Below are 14,345 nucleotides of genomic sequence, written 5' to 3' on the forward strand. Positions count from 1 at the left end.
TCTGTGATTCTTCTGAAAACGAAAGTAGAATTTCATGATCTGATATCACACCGCACTTTCGAATATAACAAAAATAGCATTTTTTCAAAATTGAATGAGTGTACTGATATTTTTTATTATACATTTCAGGTGAATTAAGTTTTTGGACATTAAACAATCGATTTAATCATTGAATTTTGATGCGAAAGAAATAACTATATGAGAGAAATCACTTCCGGTTTGAAGAACTACGGTTGATCTTTTGATCAAGTGAAGTAAACATTGAGAAAATGTCAGTTTATTGTCTAATCGGTGAACTTTGATTGGTAAGGAATTGATCCTATATATTGAAATACTTGTTTAGTACATATATATATCTAAAAAACAATCATCAGATATCACAGTTAAGTCCTTAACGGGAAAATAAATACAATGTAGACCAAACAGACATGTTTACACGTGTGTCATTTTGGTGAGTTTGTATTACTTTTAAATTAAATAATTATTTAAATCATGGAAATATGAATGGTAAAAATATGGGTAAGAAACACATTGCAACCAAGGTAAGTGAAAATAAAGTTATATTTAAAAATGTTAAAAAACGTGTATGGAAAGCAAGGTTGACAAAAGGAAGCCACTACATGTGTTGACAATATCAAAGAAGAATTTATTATGGGCAGTAAAAGTATAAAAAACAGAGTGTTTGGTAGAAGTCTGGGTAGGCATAGCAGAGTAAGGAGAGGGAGGCATTTAGGGAGACCTATTTACAGAATTAAAAAAAAATCTAGAAACATCAAAAAAGACATTTTGAAGATAAAGATAAAGAAAATACATAATTTTTATGGCACTACTTTGAAAAAACATATGTCAAACACCTCTATTTATACCGCATTTTCCTATTGTGATAACTTCAGAATGAGGATACTCAAAGTTAAAGACCTCAGTCCAAAAGGTTACAGAATGATGAACTTAGACTGTTTGCAATCACATGTATCTGAAATAACAATGCATGTATGTTTATGTGTAGAGGCAATGAAGGTTTCGTCTGAAGGAAAAACTCCTATCAAGCTACAGACAGAGGTGAGATCGTTAGGTTTAGCCAGTGTGATGATGGCAGAGTGCCAAGGGTGTTTCAAGAAATTTAAATTTGATACGAGTCCCAAGGTCCCTGGTTCAAAACGGTACGATGTCAATGTGCGTGCTGTTTGGGGTAGTATGGTCACTGGCAATGGCCCAGCACATCTGAATGAACTAATGGCCACATTGAATTCACCTGGTTTGTCTCAGCCAACTTTTACATCAATTGAAACTGACATTGGAAAATGGTGGCACTATATATTAGAACGGGAGATGATGCTAGCGGGTCAAGAAGAAAGACGTTTGGCAATTGATAGGAATGATTACCATCATGAGGTTCCTGCTATTACAGTAATAGTAGATGGAGGTTGGTCAAAGAGGACTCATAAGCATTCCTATAACGCTGCAGGTGGGGTTGCTATAATAATTGGGAAAGAAACTAAGAAACTGCTACACATAGGTGTTCGGAATAAATACTGCTATATTTGTGGTCAGAATGACAATAAACCCCACACATGCTTTAAGAATTGGGACAAAGACAGCCAGTCCATGGAAAGTGACATTATTTTAGAAGGGTTTAAACAGGCAGAAGAAAAACATGGTTTGCGGTACATGAGAGTGGTAGGCGATGGGGACTCTTCTGTTTTTGCAACTATCAGGGAAGGAGTGCCAGGGTGGGGAAGACAGGTAACTAAGGAGGAATGCGCCAACCATATATGTAAATGTTATCGTTCCAACTTGGAAAAGATGGTTACTGAAAACCCACTGTACAAAGGGAGACATCATTTGTCTAAAACAACGCGAGTGCGCCTGGTTAGTGCATTAAGATGTGCCATCCGCTTTAGGTCAAAAGAACTAAAAGAACAAACAGTAGATGTATCAACAGCAATTAAACGACTTCGCCATGACATCATAAACTCGGTCAATCATGTTTTTGGTCAACATGATCACTGTTCTGACTTCTGCCGCGCTAAAACCCAACAAACAGATACATCATCTGATATTCATACATGTACTTCATCAAACTCTCATCATTCAACAGCATCTTCACCCACCATAGTAAAAAACTCTGATGAACCAGATCTTTTAGATTGTCAGATAGATTTCTGGTCAGAAGGATCGTCCTTGGCATCCCAGGAAGAGTCCAGACTTGGTACAACCATACAGTACAGTAATGTAGAACAACATATAATTAAGGATGTCTTGACTTTGCTTAACAGAATAGCTGAGAAATCTGACCGCCTTATCAGCAACAGTACAACTAACCTGGCAGAGAGTTGGATGCACATCCGAACCAAATTTGATGGAGGAAAGGTCCGCAGTGGTCATGTCAGGCTTGGGAAACGTGTACAGCAACAGAACCAGGAAAACATTTTACAGCTAGGTACAAACGTAACGAACAGATGCTTAAAAATTCCATTCGTCACAAATCAAAGCCAGATGTAAAACAAAAAAGGTGGAAACGAAAAATCTCATCTCTGAAAGGCTGCACTACAAGGAAAGCTAGACAATCGTATGGTACAGATGCCATTGAGGTTACTACTGATGTATCTACCACAGCGCTTGAAAAACTTCAGAATGATTTTTTGGATACACACATCAATCTTTCGGCAGTTCAATGTAAACAAATTACACTATCAACAGTTCAACAGTCTCAATCTGGTCTTTGGCATTCTGAACGTCATAAAAGAATAACTGCTTCAAACTTTGGCTCCATCATTAGACGAAACCCATCTTTACCTATAAATAAATTTGTCCGTAATTTGCTGTACTCCCAATTTAAAGGAAATCGACATACACGAAATGGCATTCTACAAGAAGATACCACCATAGAGGAATATAAGCTTAAGAAAGCAGAAGATAATGAGAATATCTATGTGAATAAAACTGGTCTTGTTATTCACCCAACCAACAAATTTTTAGCTGCTAGTCCAGACGGGATTGTTACATCATCAACTGACGGCACTGGACTTATTGAAATAAAAAACCTTTTGCATTCAAAACCAATCAACCTTTTTGAAGCTGCTAATTCAAACAATTTCTGCCTGATTACTATCAATGGAAATTTGAAGTTGAAGGAAAATCACCCTTATTTTTTCCAATGCCATGGCCTTCTGAATGTTTGTCACAAACCATGGATAGACTTTGTTGTGCGTACACTGAATCCATATCAGATGTTTATACAGAGAATTTATCGAGATGTTGACCTTTGGGAGAACACTCTACTACCAAAACTCAAAGCTTTCTTCACTAAGGCACTTTTACCTGAACTTGCCTCACCACGAGAAGGAAAGAGCCCAGGCATTCGAGAACCTGGAATATGGGTGAGTTCAATATTAAGTTTGAAATCAATCCAAAAACAGCCTTGTTTTTAAATTCAGTTGTTTACGGAACAACATTTGATTTAATGAACTTATCAGGGTATTGTATTTTTTAATAAGAAACATCTTCCAATTATCTTATACAGGTATTGTATACAATTGTCAGCTTATGTCATTTTCTGTCATGTATGTATTGAGAAGAAACATCTTCCAATTATCTTACATGTATACAGGTATTGTATATAATTGCCAGCCTATGTCATTTTCTGTCATGCATGTATTGAGAAGAAACATCTTCCAATTATCTTACATGTATACAGGTATTGTATATAATTGTCAGCCTATGTCATGTATGTCATTTTCTGTCATGCATGTATTGAGAAGAAACATCTTCCAATTATATTTATACAGGTATTTGATTCACTTTGTAATTATATCCCCTTATAATACTTATTATACTCCTTAATTATTTTTAACATATATATAAACCTTGATGTCCTAGAGCCCAAAAATATAGCTGCCTCACAACTCTAAAAGTTTTAACGGCAAAAAAAAAGCCTACTAGAAAAGATTTTTCACCAAAAATCACATTGTTTGCCTATTAATTAAAATAGTGGTATAAACACACAAGTTCACTGTATTTTCAAGATCTCAGGATGAAAGGGAAACATTTTTTTTTATCAAAAGGGGTGTCTATTATATTGTAAAGATTTTCACTATGCAACAAACCAAATTTGACAATCATACAGCTTTTATTTTCATTATTCACAACCAATTATATTGACATTATCATTGTGTGTGGTGCTGGTATGAAACACTGAGTATATTAATGGAATATTCTTATAATACAACTTTTATAATTTCAGTTTGTTGATTCCAAAACCAGTATAAAAAGAAAGAGAAAGATAACATCAGCTTCAACGAATAGAAGAAAGACGAAAAAACAGAATCCAAGACCAGACACTTCATCAGACTCTGAAACAGCCAACACTCAAGCTAAAGAACCTGCACAAAATAGGCTAACGTATGTAATATTATATTATATCTAGCTAGTTTCCCATAAATCCTACAAAATTTCATGATTTTGATTTCAAAATGTTATTGAAGTATGCACATCTACATATCATACCAATACATCTTACCAAATGTCAAACCTGTTTCAGTATTTGTGTTCACAATACATATAGATTAATTTTGAGATAGCGGTTACATTTTACTGAGAAAAATACATCATCCAAAAGTTACATTTTTCTTAAAAAAGGTACATGATCCAATAGTAGAGAACATAACAAGCTATCGAGAGGTCACCTCTTGTTCTTAAACCCAAGTAAACAAACACAACACATCACGAAAGATTGGTGCGTTCAGGGTTGGCAAAAACCCGGGTTTTATGAGTAATGCCCAGCCCAGTGGGAAATACTGGGAAAACCCGGGTTTTACTGGGTTTTAGTGGGTAATACTGGGCAATACTGGGTAATATAAAATATTTGTCTGATTTTAAAGAGGATTCAGTGATAAACACAAATGCAATACATTTAATAAGATATTTATACCCTATTTTGTTTGTTTAGCATTTGTCTAGATTGGCAAACTGTAAAAAGAAAGCAAATAAATCATTTTTTTTCAAATGAATATAGCTGCTATTAAGAATTAACAATTACATGTATTAAAGAAACATCACATTTAGATAATGTATATGTACTGTCACTAATTAATAAGTAATTATTCAGATTAGAACATAGATTTGTTTATGTAACAATAATCAGTCCTTTCAATTTTATAAGTGTTAATGGAATGACCCTGTAAGGTGTTTATTTAGCAATATGAATGTATAACAATTAAAATTAACAATTCACTTAAACACTGCAATAAAATGCATTTTTTCAAAGTTTGGACTATTGAAACAATACTTGGTAATTAAAAGATATCTTATAGTGTGCAAATCTTGTATTCTGCCTACATATAAAATTAATAGAGAAGAGAATGAAATTGAATTTTCTAGAAATGACTGTCAATGGTTATCTGTATAAAAAGTATATATTTAGCTGTTATACTATGAAACTATAACAAGTCTTTACTATTTGGTGTTAAAATAAGCTTAAAAAATCATATTGCCCAGTAATGCCCACTATTACCCATTTCTGGGAGTATTGCCCAGCCCGGGAAAACCCGGGTTTTCCCGCCCGGGAATTCCCGGGTGGGTAATACTTTGCCAACCCTGGGTGCGTTTCTTTGACAAGAATAAGATATTTGACAATTGTTGTTTTATTAAATTTTTTTCCAATATATTCATTATTAAAAAGTGGTACAATGTACATTAAAGATGTACATTTACCCATATTCATATAAATATTAATTAATTTATACCATTTCAATATAAACATAATTATATATATATATATATATATATATATATATAGTTAAAACCCAAAATCATGTCGGGAAATGATCATGTGATTGTCTTGTACACCACATGTATGTACAAAACGAAAAACACATTTGTATTATGTAAGTCATTAGTACGTTTACACTATATAGTACATCTCTCTTACTATATAGATGAGATATGTATTGCATCTAAATATCTAATACAATGTACATGTATACCTTTTTTAAAAATAGATATTTTGTTAGTCTTGTATTATTTTAATTTTAGTTTCTTGTGTACAACTTGGAAATTAGTATGGCGTTCATTATCACTGAACTAGTATATATTTGTTTAGGGGCCAGTTGTAGGACGCCTCCGGGTGCGGGAATTTCTCGCTACATTGAAGACCTGTTGGTGACCTTCTGCTGTTGTTTTTTTCTATGGTCGGGTTGTTGTCTCTTTGGCACATTCCCCATTTCCATTCTCAATTTTATATATTAAAAGAACATCTAAGTAACTTGTTGTTTTAATTTAGTTAGTGATTTTTAATTTAGGAGAGGAAGGCAGAAACAGACCAAATTTGTTGGACGTAGCATTAAACAACAGTGGATAATTGACGAGGATGCAAACCATAAGGAATGGTATAAAGGAACAGTTGTTTCATTACTTAAAGGGACAGATGGAAAATTGAATGCAGTCTATGAAGTGTTGTTTGATGGAGATGATGATGTTTATGAAATTGACCATTTAGTTGCAGATTATCATTCTGGTTCTGTTCAATTTTGTGACTTATGATACATGCCAGGTATGCACATTTTTATCTCGCCATTATTGAAATAAGGGTGAGCTATTTTCTGTTTGTAGCACATCATTTATAAATTTCTTAAGGAAGTATAATTTTTTAAGCCTTAAAGCCGCCAATTATAATGTAATGAAAACTGAGAGAAAACTCTGTACATAAGAAATTTCGTTATATATCTGGAAAACTAGTGTATGACTTCTTTGTATATGCACATTACATGTACACAATGGAGGATTCATATCCTCCTGGTGTTTATCTTCTTTTTGATATAAAATAATGACATATTGCTGACATCAAGTGTTTTTACTATGCCCACTGTTTTGCTTGCAGAGATTTATGTTTTACCTTTGTCCGTCTGTCTGTACCACACTTTGTAGGACTTGAAATTAGTTTCAGCTGTATATAAACTTTACTTTGTTTGAACCAAATATTATGAACATTTTACAAAAATTGCGACAATAACTATAAAACACATATCATGTTTGACTTTTAGAAATATCCCACGAACAGTTTTAAAGTAACACAGCAGGAGCATTAGAATCCTTGAGACACATTCTTATTTCATTTCATGTAGTACGGATGGTCATCCAAAAATTGTGAGAGCAAGATTTGATTCTTTCATAATATATTTTCTAGTTCTACATTATCAGTCATTTATATTATGAAATAATTACATTAGATGTATGTTTCATTATAATATTTTATTCTGATTGGCTAACTGCACATCCCGTGTTATTCCGTAAGCAGTTGCATTGCTCAATACAACTTTCACTCATGATATCACGTGCTCCAACAATAAAGTGCACAGGTGAATTAAATAATAAAACATATAAAATTCGTGTTTTCATGACCATAGCTAAAAAATGTAATTATAAGTATTGAATGCTTCTTTTTGTAACTTTATAGGGATGTAAAAGCGTTGACCGTGCGTACATTTTTAGAATGAAGCGCTTCCGCGCTTTATACAAAATGTACTTTGGTCAACGCTTTTACACCCCAATAAATTTACAAAAAGAAGCATTCAATTCTTAAATAAACTATTATAGATATTTGTTACTTTTATTTAGGATATCATAAAGAAGATACCATGATAAAAATTTCAATACCTGTTTATTATAGATGGTAAATTTTGTCTTATCAAATTGCAATTTGAATGTTTCAAATGAACTTCAACATATATTTTTGATAATACAATGCAATTATTTCATATATTACTATATTTTATTTGAAGGTTGTACTGACATGACTGATTATGATTTCCTGTGAGATGGATTTGGAATTGCCTATCTGTTTTCAACTTTTGAATCTGAAATAAGTGTATAATGAAGGCTGTTATATTTGATGAACACTTGGATTATTATAGACATTGTGATAAAATTGCAATTATTGTATCACAATCAGTTTCACCTTATTGTTGACTGAGGAATTTCATTTACAGTTTATGACCAATGATCTGCATTACAATAAAAAAATCAATCATTATACACATTTGAGGTACGTAGATTAACCTTATTTTATTGTATTAAATAAAAAATGCAAGCTGCAAATTACACAAACACCATTTCAAATGTTGACAAATATTGCTTTCATGGAGTTATGTTCCTTTATAAAATAAAACCTACTTTCGGGTAATGATTTCCATCTACAGAGTTATGGTCCTTGGAAATTGAATAATGCTATGTCCATAGGCAAATTCAAAACATAATGTAAGGAAATCATCTTCATGTTAAATCAGTCATCTTTGTTTTAGGTACTGTATTACTTATTGTGAATTACAGATGTAAAAAAGAAGAGAATTCAATAAAAAAAGAAATCCATGTTCAAAATGATGTATATATACATTTTATATAATTTTATAAAAGGACTATTGTCTATCTTATAATGTGTATTCATGAGATATGACTGTTTTTATTTAATATTTTTCAGCTGACATTTTGTTTTCTGCTTTTCAAAATAATGTCTTTTGTCCAAGAGCAAGTGACTGTGAACTATTACAGATATTGTTAAATGATAACTTTGAAATAGTAAGTTTGTAATTTTTTAAAGTTCCAATTATTGAACAATGATCATGATTAGCTTTGTAGTTATGTATAAACAGAAAATGTAGTATGATTGTCAATGAGACAACACTCAACAAATGACTAAATGACACAAAAATTAACAACTATATATGACCATACAGCCTTTAACAATGAGCCAAGCCCATACTGCATAGTCAGCTATAAGAGGCCCTGAACCGACAAATTTAAAACAAATAAAATGAGAAGACTAATGGCCTTATTTATGTACAAAATTGAAGGAAAAACAAATATGTAACACATTAAAACAAAAGACAACCACTGAATTACAGGCTTCTGACTTTGGAGACACATACATACAGAATGCAGCTGGGTTAAACATGTTAGCTGGATCCCAACACTCTCCCTAACCTGAGACAGTAGAGTAACAATACAACATAAGCATGAACTATACAAATCAATAGAAAAAAGCTTAGCTCATCAGATGGATACAAATAGAAATACATCCAACAAAAACACAGAGAGGATGTTGGAGTTTAATTGTACATCCCAACAACTAAAAAGACACTAAATACTGATCCGAAAGTACAAGCAGTTACTGACAGCTAGTTACAAGCCACTGACAATGAATAAACAAAAATCATGCATCTAAGACGCAATTATCAATCAATACACATCATAAACAGTCACACAGTCAGAGAAACACATGACCTTTATAGTTTGTTAAAAAAAAAAAAAAGGTACCTTCAATTTTTGTGGGCACAGAATAAATCGTGGTATTGGCAAAATTTAGCTGACAAAGACATATGTTTCATTCTTTTCATTATGATGTTGACATAAAGACTTGATTATACTTGGTTATTGTGTATAAAGATACCCAAAGCAAGCACCATATGTTGAAGAGGTGATCTTGTAGCTCACTTAAACAGATCAGAAATATATCTTCTGTTGAAGTTAGCTCTCAATTTCTTTTTTGTATTGCATTTTTGGAGTTGGTAATGTCTTGATTCCTTCACCCATATCTGTTTTATATATATATAATGTATAAAAAAAGCAACAATCAACATTCAATCAATTTAGGTGTGGATCAGATTGTGCAAATAAACTGATACAGTTACTGAATTAAAATTATATAAATGTCTAAGAATATAACTTAAACACACTAATTAATTATATATGTATTAAAACTTTTTTGTTTCTTAATCTGAATAGTCTTTGAAACTTTCAGGAAGCTGGAATTCTCAGATGAAAAGAAATTCTTTTTTGGTAGCACTTGTTGGAGGCAATACGTCACTTATAGATACTCTGCCCAGAACTAGGTAAATATACAATCTATAAAAAAGAACACCAACCTGGGAAATATATATCTTTAGCCATTTGAAACCTTTTTTTGTGATTTAAGCTTTAAATATCAGGTACAAAACGTTGAAGCAAATAAAAGAAGGTCATACAAAACAATATACTCTAGAATATATGCTGAATTATTTCTTCAATCTGACTTTAAATGTTGGAATACATGAAGGGACCAAGGGTGGACATAGTGTAGTACTGGTGAGGAAAATAGCAAAATACCTATCTTTCCTAGCTAAAATTTATGAAGCTGTAATTAATTTAATTTGCCCATGGTAACAAAGTAATTTTTTTATTCTGTGTAGATGAGGTTCTTATATATATATGTAACATAACTCCCCCCTTTTTTTCAAAAACCTGGTTTAAAATTTTAAAAGCACTGAAGTCTTTGAAACATGTAATTTTGAAAAAAAACATCTTCCTATTTCTATTTACATCAATGTTTGTATAGTGTGTTCATTTTATTTCTAAAACATTTATATTAATATATACTAGTTTTCACAATATTGCCCTCCATACTTTTCACAAAAAAGTAGTTCCTTATCAAATATGGCCGACTATTTTATTTTATGAAAGAAAAGTTTTAATGGCCAAACATGCTTTTATGGTTGCATTTTATTCAAAATAAATAATAGCTTGTACTAGAAATTCCTATTCTCTATAGTTTTATTCATATTTTTCAGAATTTTGTGTACATGGAAATGCTGTGGATTTATTCAAAGTGTGCCTCTATTCTGAATGACTTATTAGACTTATATACATGCTGAAGTGTTTAATTTTGTTATATATGTATTCTACACACCACAACGAAGATTTTGATATATGATATGGTAATCTTTGTTCCTCAAATAATTAATAAATTGACAATAAAGTTTTACTGAAATTTGACTTTAGCGGAACCTTAATACGAAAACAAAAGTAAATAGTCACGAAACTTTGTTATATGCGATATTTATTCGTGCTGCAATTTTAGTCGATGAACTAGTTTTGTCCTTAGGTCCACTCGATTTCATTACATGTCTCGAATGAGGATTAGTTACAAAAAAAGTCATATTTTCCCCATTTTTAATTTAATATTGCACCGTTTTTAGTTAGTCGCAAAAATGTTGCTTTAATGTTTGTTTGTTTTAGGCTTCAAAAAAGGCAACACGAAATAATCTAATGTAAAACAGTCAAATCTTTAACAAAAATTGAAAAACAAATTGTTGTATTAATTTAATTCTCATAACAGTATGATAGTTTAATATTGAATACATGTATGTATTTTTAGTATTGAGTTTATGCCATATTTGTTGTTTTTATTACGTTTTAGGACATTTTAACCTATTAAGACTATCCTAAGACACCTATTTGTATGTCCTAACTTTAGGACCAAATTTAGGACATTACTTATTTTAGGAGACTTTCGTTAACCTGACTAAGGACTAAGACGTGTCCTAAGACCATCCTAAGACATGTCCTAGTCCTAGGACAGCTTCGTTGACACAGCCCAGGACTCCATCCCGACAACAAAATGAATACTTATTCGATAATTCCGATCAACTCACGATCTTTACACGATATTTACTCCACTAACTAGACCAAATCATTTTTTTCACGATCTCGGTGTGATCTCGACCAGACCAGATCGACCTCATCGTATATGGTTCGTAGGGATAAATTAATCGGGAATTGGTCGAATATGCACAATTTTAGTATAAAAACGTCCTAAACTTTTATTCCTCGCCGCTTCGGAGTGGGCATTACGTGTTACCCTTGTCCGTCCGTACGTTTGTGCGTACGTCCCAACAATATTAGTTTCCGTTCTCTAATTTTATTTAGCCTCAACCAAATTTTTATGAAACGCCGTATACACAATGCTTATTTCCATAAAACAAAGTTCAAATGCAAATTTGGGTGGCCGTTCTTGAGTTATGACCATTTATAATGTTATATATGCTAGCTGGGGTATTATCAGTGTCCCATGGATACATTTCCGTATATTTGGTTATTTCAGTAGAAGGTCAGAATAAAATCATACATTTAAAATATCTATATAGAAAAAAAGCAATTGGATTTGTGGGCAAGGTGATAAGAGCTCAGAGAGACAGGTAAATAGCTGTAACGGAGCTTGGAGAGTGAAAAGAAGACGAACAAGCAGATGTAGACAGCAAAGGGCGCCGAGAAATCTAAGTGAGGCAGTGGCTGACACGCCGACCACATGTGGCAGTATGAGAGACTTGCACTAACTTAACAAAGAGGAACCCAATGCTTACAAAAACTTTCTCATAGTGGACACTGATATGTAATGGTAGTTGTAAGGTTCTTTTTTTGAGTAATTTTAGACAACATTTTGAGTTATGACAAGCAAGAACACGTTTAGATAATTGATTTAATGTTAAAGTTAGAAAGAAATCCATCGTTTAAACTAACAAAACGACAAACAGAAGACGCATTAGCAGCGAGTGTATAGTTTGTCAAAGTTTATGCAAACTTTGCAAAAGTATGTTAGAAACAAATGATCAAAACTTGTGCACGCTGAACTGTTGGTATCGTTAGTGTAAGAACGAAATTCGCTCCAAATAAAAAAAAAATATGTGTCTCCTTTTTGTGTGAAATTACGTAAAAAAGGTTCGAATGAAACAAAAATTGACAGTAATTTGACCTATAGTTGTTATTAATCATGTCTATGTCATTTGGTGTTCTGTGAAGAGCTGTCTCGTTGGCAATTGTACTGCATCTTCTATGTTTTTATTAGTACAAACATTTCTGGACAAACGGAAAATACGGACAGACAAAACAGAAAATAGCCCATAAAACAGGTAAATATAATCTTGATCGATTTTCTTATAAACCAACTTTGAAAGATAACTTAGTCGTCAGCAGTCTAAATTAAATAATGAATATTATTGCACAATTACTTTCATATTTGAAAAATCAGCCGGTGCCAACATTGCAGGATATTCTTCCCTTCCGGAACACCTGAGTTCATCCCAGGTTTTTTGTTGGGTTACGTGTTGCTAAGTTTTTAGTTTTCTATGTTATGTGGACTGTCTTCTCGTCGGTTACCGTATTTCGCTATGGCTGTGTCACTTTGTTTTCGACCTTTGAGTTTGATTGTTCCTTTGGTGTCTTTTGCCTCTCTTTTAAAATGTAACCTCTCCTTGCAAAAGTAAATACACGTACTGTACATAGAGGAATTTTTGTACAATTAAATATGATGTTGCCAATATGATTTTGCGGAGACAGAGTTATGAGAGTTAATCAGATCTGCACAAACGTTTAGAGAATCGTGTAGCAGTCATGTGTTCTCGTGTATGGGCGAGAAGAGATCGAAGAGTTGTCGAATGTTGTCGCGAAGGGATCGGGTATTGGTCGAGTTGGTCTGGGGTAAAATAAATATAGAAGTCGCAGTGATCTGGAAGCGATCGGACTTTGGTCGAGTTAATCTGGGAATGATCGGACATTAGTCGAGCAAAGGTCGAAATGATCGAGAACTGATCGGAAATTTTGTTGTATTCCGACCAAACTTGATCTCTACACGATCCTTTCCCGGTCAATTCGACCGCTACTCAACGAATTATCGATCTCCTCTCGAGTGACTTGCTTCTGGGTCCTTACTCGATTGTTTTTGAAATGTCAAAAAGTCTCGGGTAGATAGTCAGATCGATGACGAGTAGGGTAGACTATTCCGAACATCCTTGTCGATTGAGTCAGACCAGTCTCCCGATCACGTAATTTGTCTTGATCGGGCTTGATCGAGTTGATCTGATCGGCAGTGTGAACCTAGTTTTACAGAGGCGGCCCTCTGACTGACATAAAAGGGGGGCTGCTCCAGTCACGCCTCATTGATTCGCTATATAATCAACTACCGTTTTTTCCACAAAGCCCCCCACCCATTTTGGATCCGTCTATGCTGTTTTAAAACTTTACATTATACATTCCTGAAGTTTTCGAAATGCTGTAGAAATGCTGTTTGTAAAGTTTCTTCCTTCAAGCAACATACAACAAAAACCAACAAACTAGTAGGAAACTTGTGTTTGCGTGATTGATTTCAGAGTTTATAAGTCATTGTATACAGTTCTGATCAGAAATTGAAACATACTTTAGTCTAGTATTATTATCTATAATTAGATTTTGGAGTTTAGTGCGACGTTCATTTCGCTGAACTAGATATTCATTAATGAATTTTTTCGCTGCTTTTGAGACCCATTGGTAGCCTTTAGCTGTTTGACACATTTGCCGTTTCCATTCTCAATTTTATATTGCTGTCTCATTTGACGACTGTAACAATTTTTTTAAAAACCACCATTTTTTTTTTTAATTCACAGTATCGTGTTAACCTTGCAAGTGTTACCCAGGACGAATTATCAGAGAGTACATTAATTAAAAGGTGAATATCTAGTGGATATTATTAAGTGTTATAAACATCAAGAAATGTGACATCAATT

The 14,345-nt window shown here is 33.0% G+C and overlaps 1 long non-coding RNA gene and 1 pseudogene across 2 annotated transcripts; both read left to right on the forward strand.

Moving 5' to 3' along the window:
- The first annotated feature begins 181 nt into the window (after positions 1–181).
- On the forward strand, positions 182–10,803 carry LOC139500582 (uncharacterized). 2 transcript variants are annotated; one of them, XR_011658308.1, is made up of 7 exons: positions 182–305; positions 4,244–4,401; positions 6,300–6,550; positions 7,779–8,041; positions 8,474–8,571; positions 9,794–9,884; positions 10,599–10,803. It is a non-coding gene; the product is annotated as an uncharacterized lncRNA (long non-coding RNA). The 2 variants fall into 2 exon arrangements; XR_011658309.1 differs by lacking the exon at positions 182–305 and adding an exon at positions 428–451.
- On the forward strand, positions 887–3,431 carry LOC139501818 (uncharacterized; annotated as a pseudogene).
- Positions 10,804–14,345: the final 3,542 nt, after the last annotated feature.

Source organism: Mytilus edulis, chromosome 13, assembly GCF_963676685.1.
Source record: "Mytilus edulis chromosome 13, xbMytEdul2.2, whole genome shotgun sequence".
In the NCBI taxonomy this organism is placed as follows: Eukaryota; Metazoa; Mollusca; class Bivalvia; order Mytilida; family Mytilidae; genus Mytilus; species Mytilus edulis.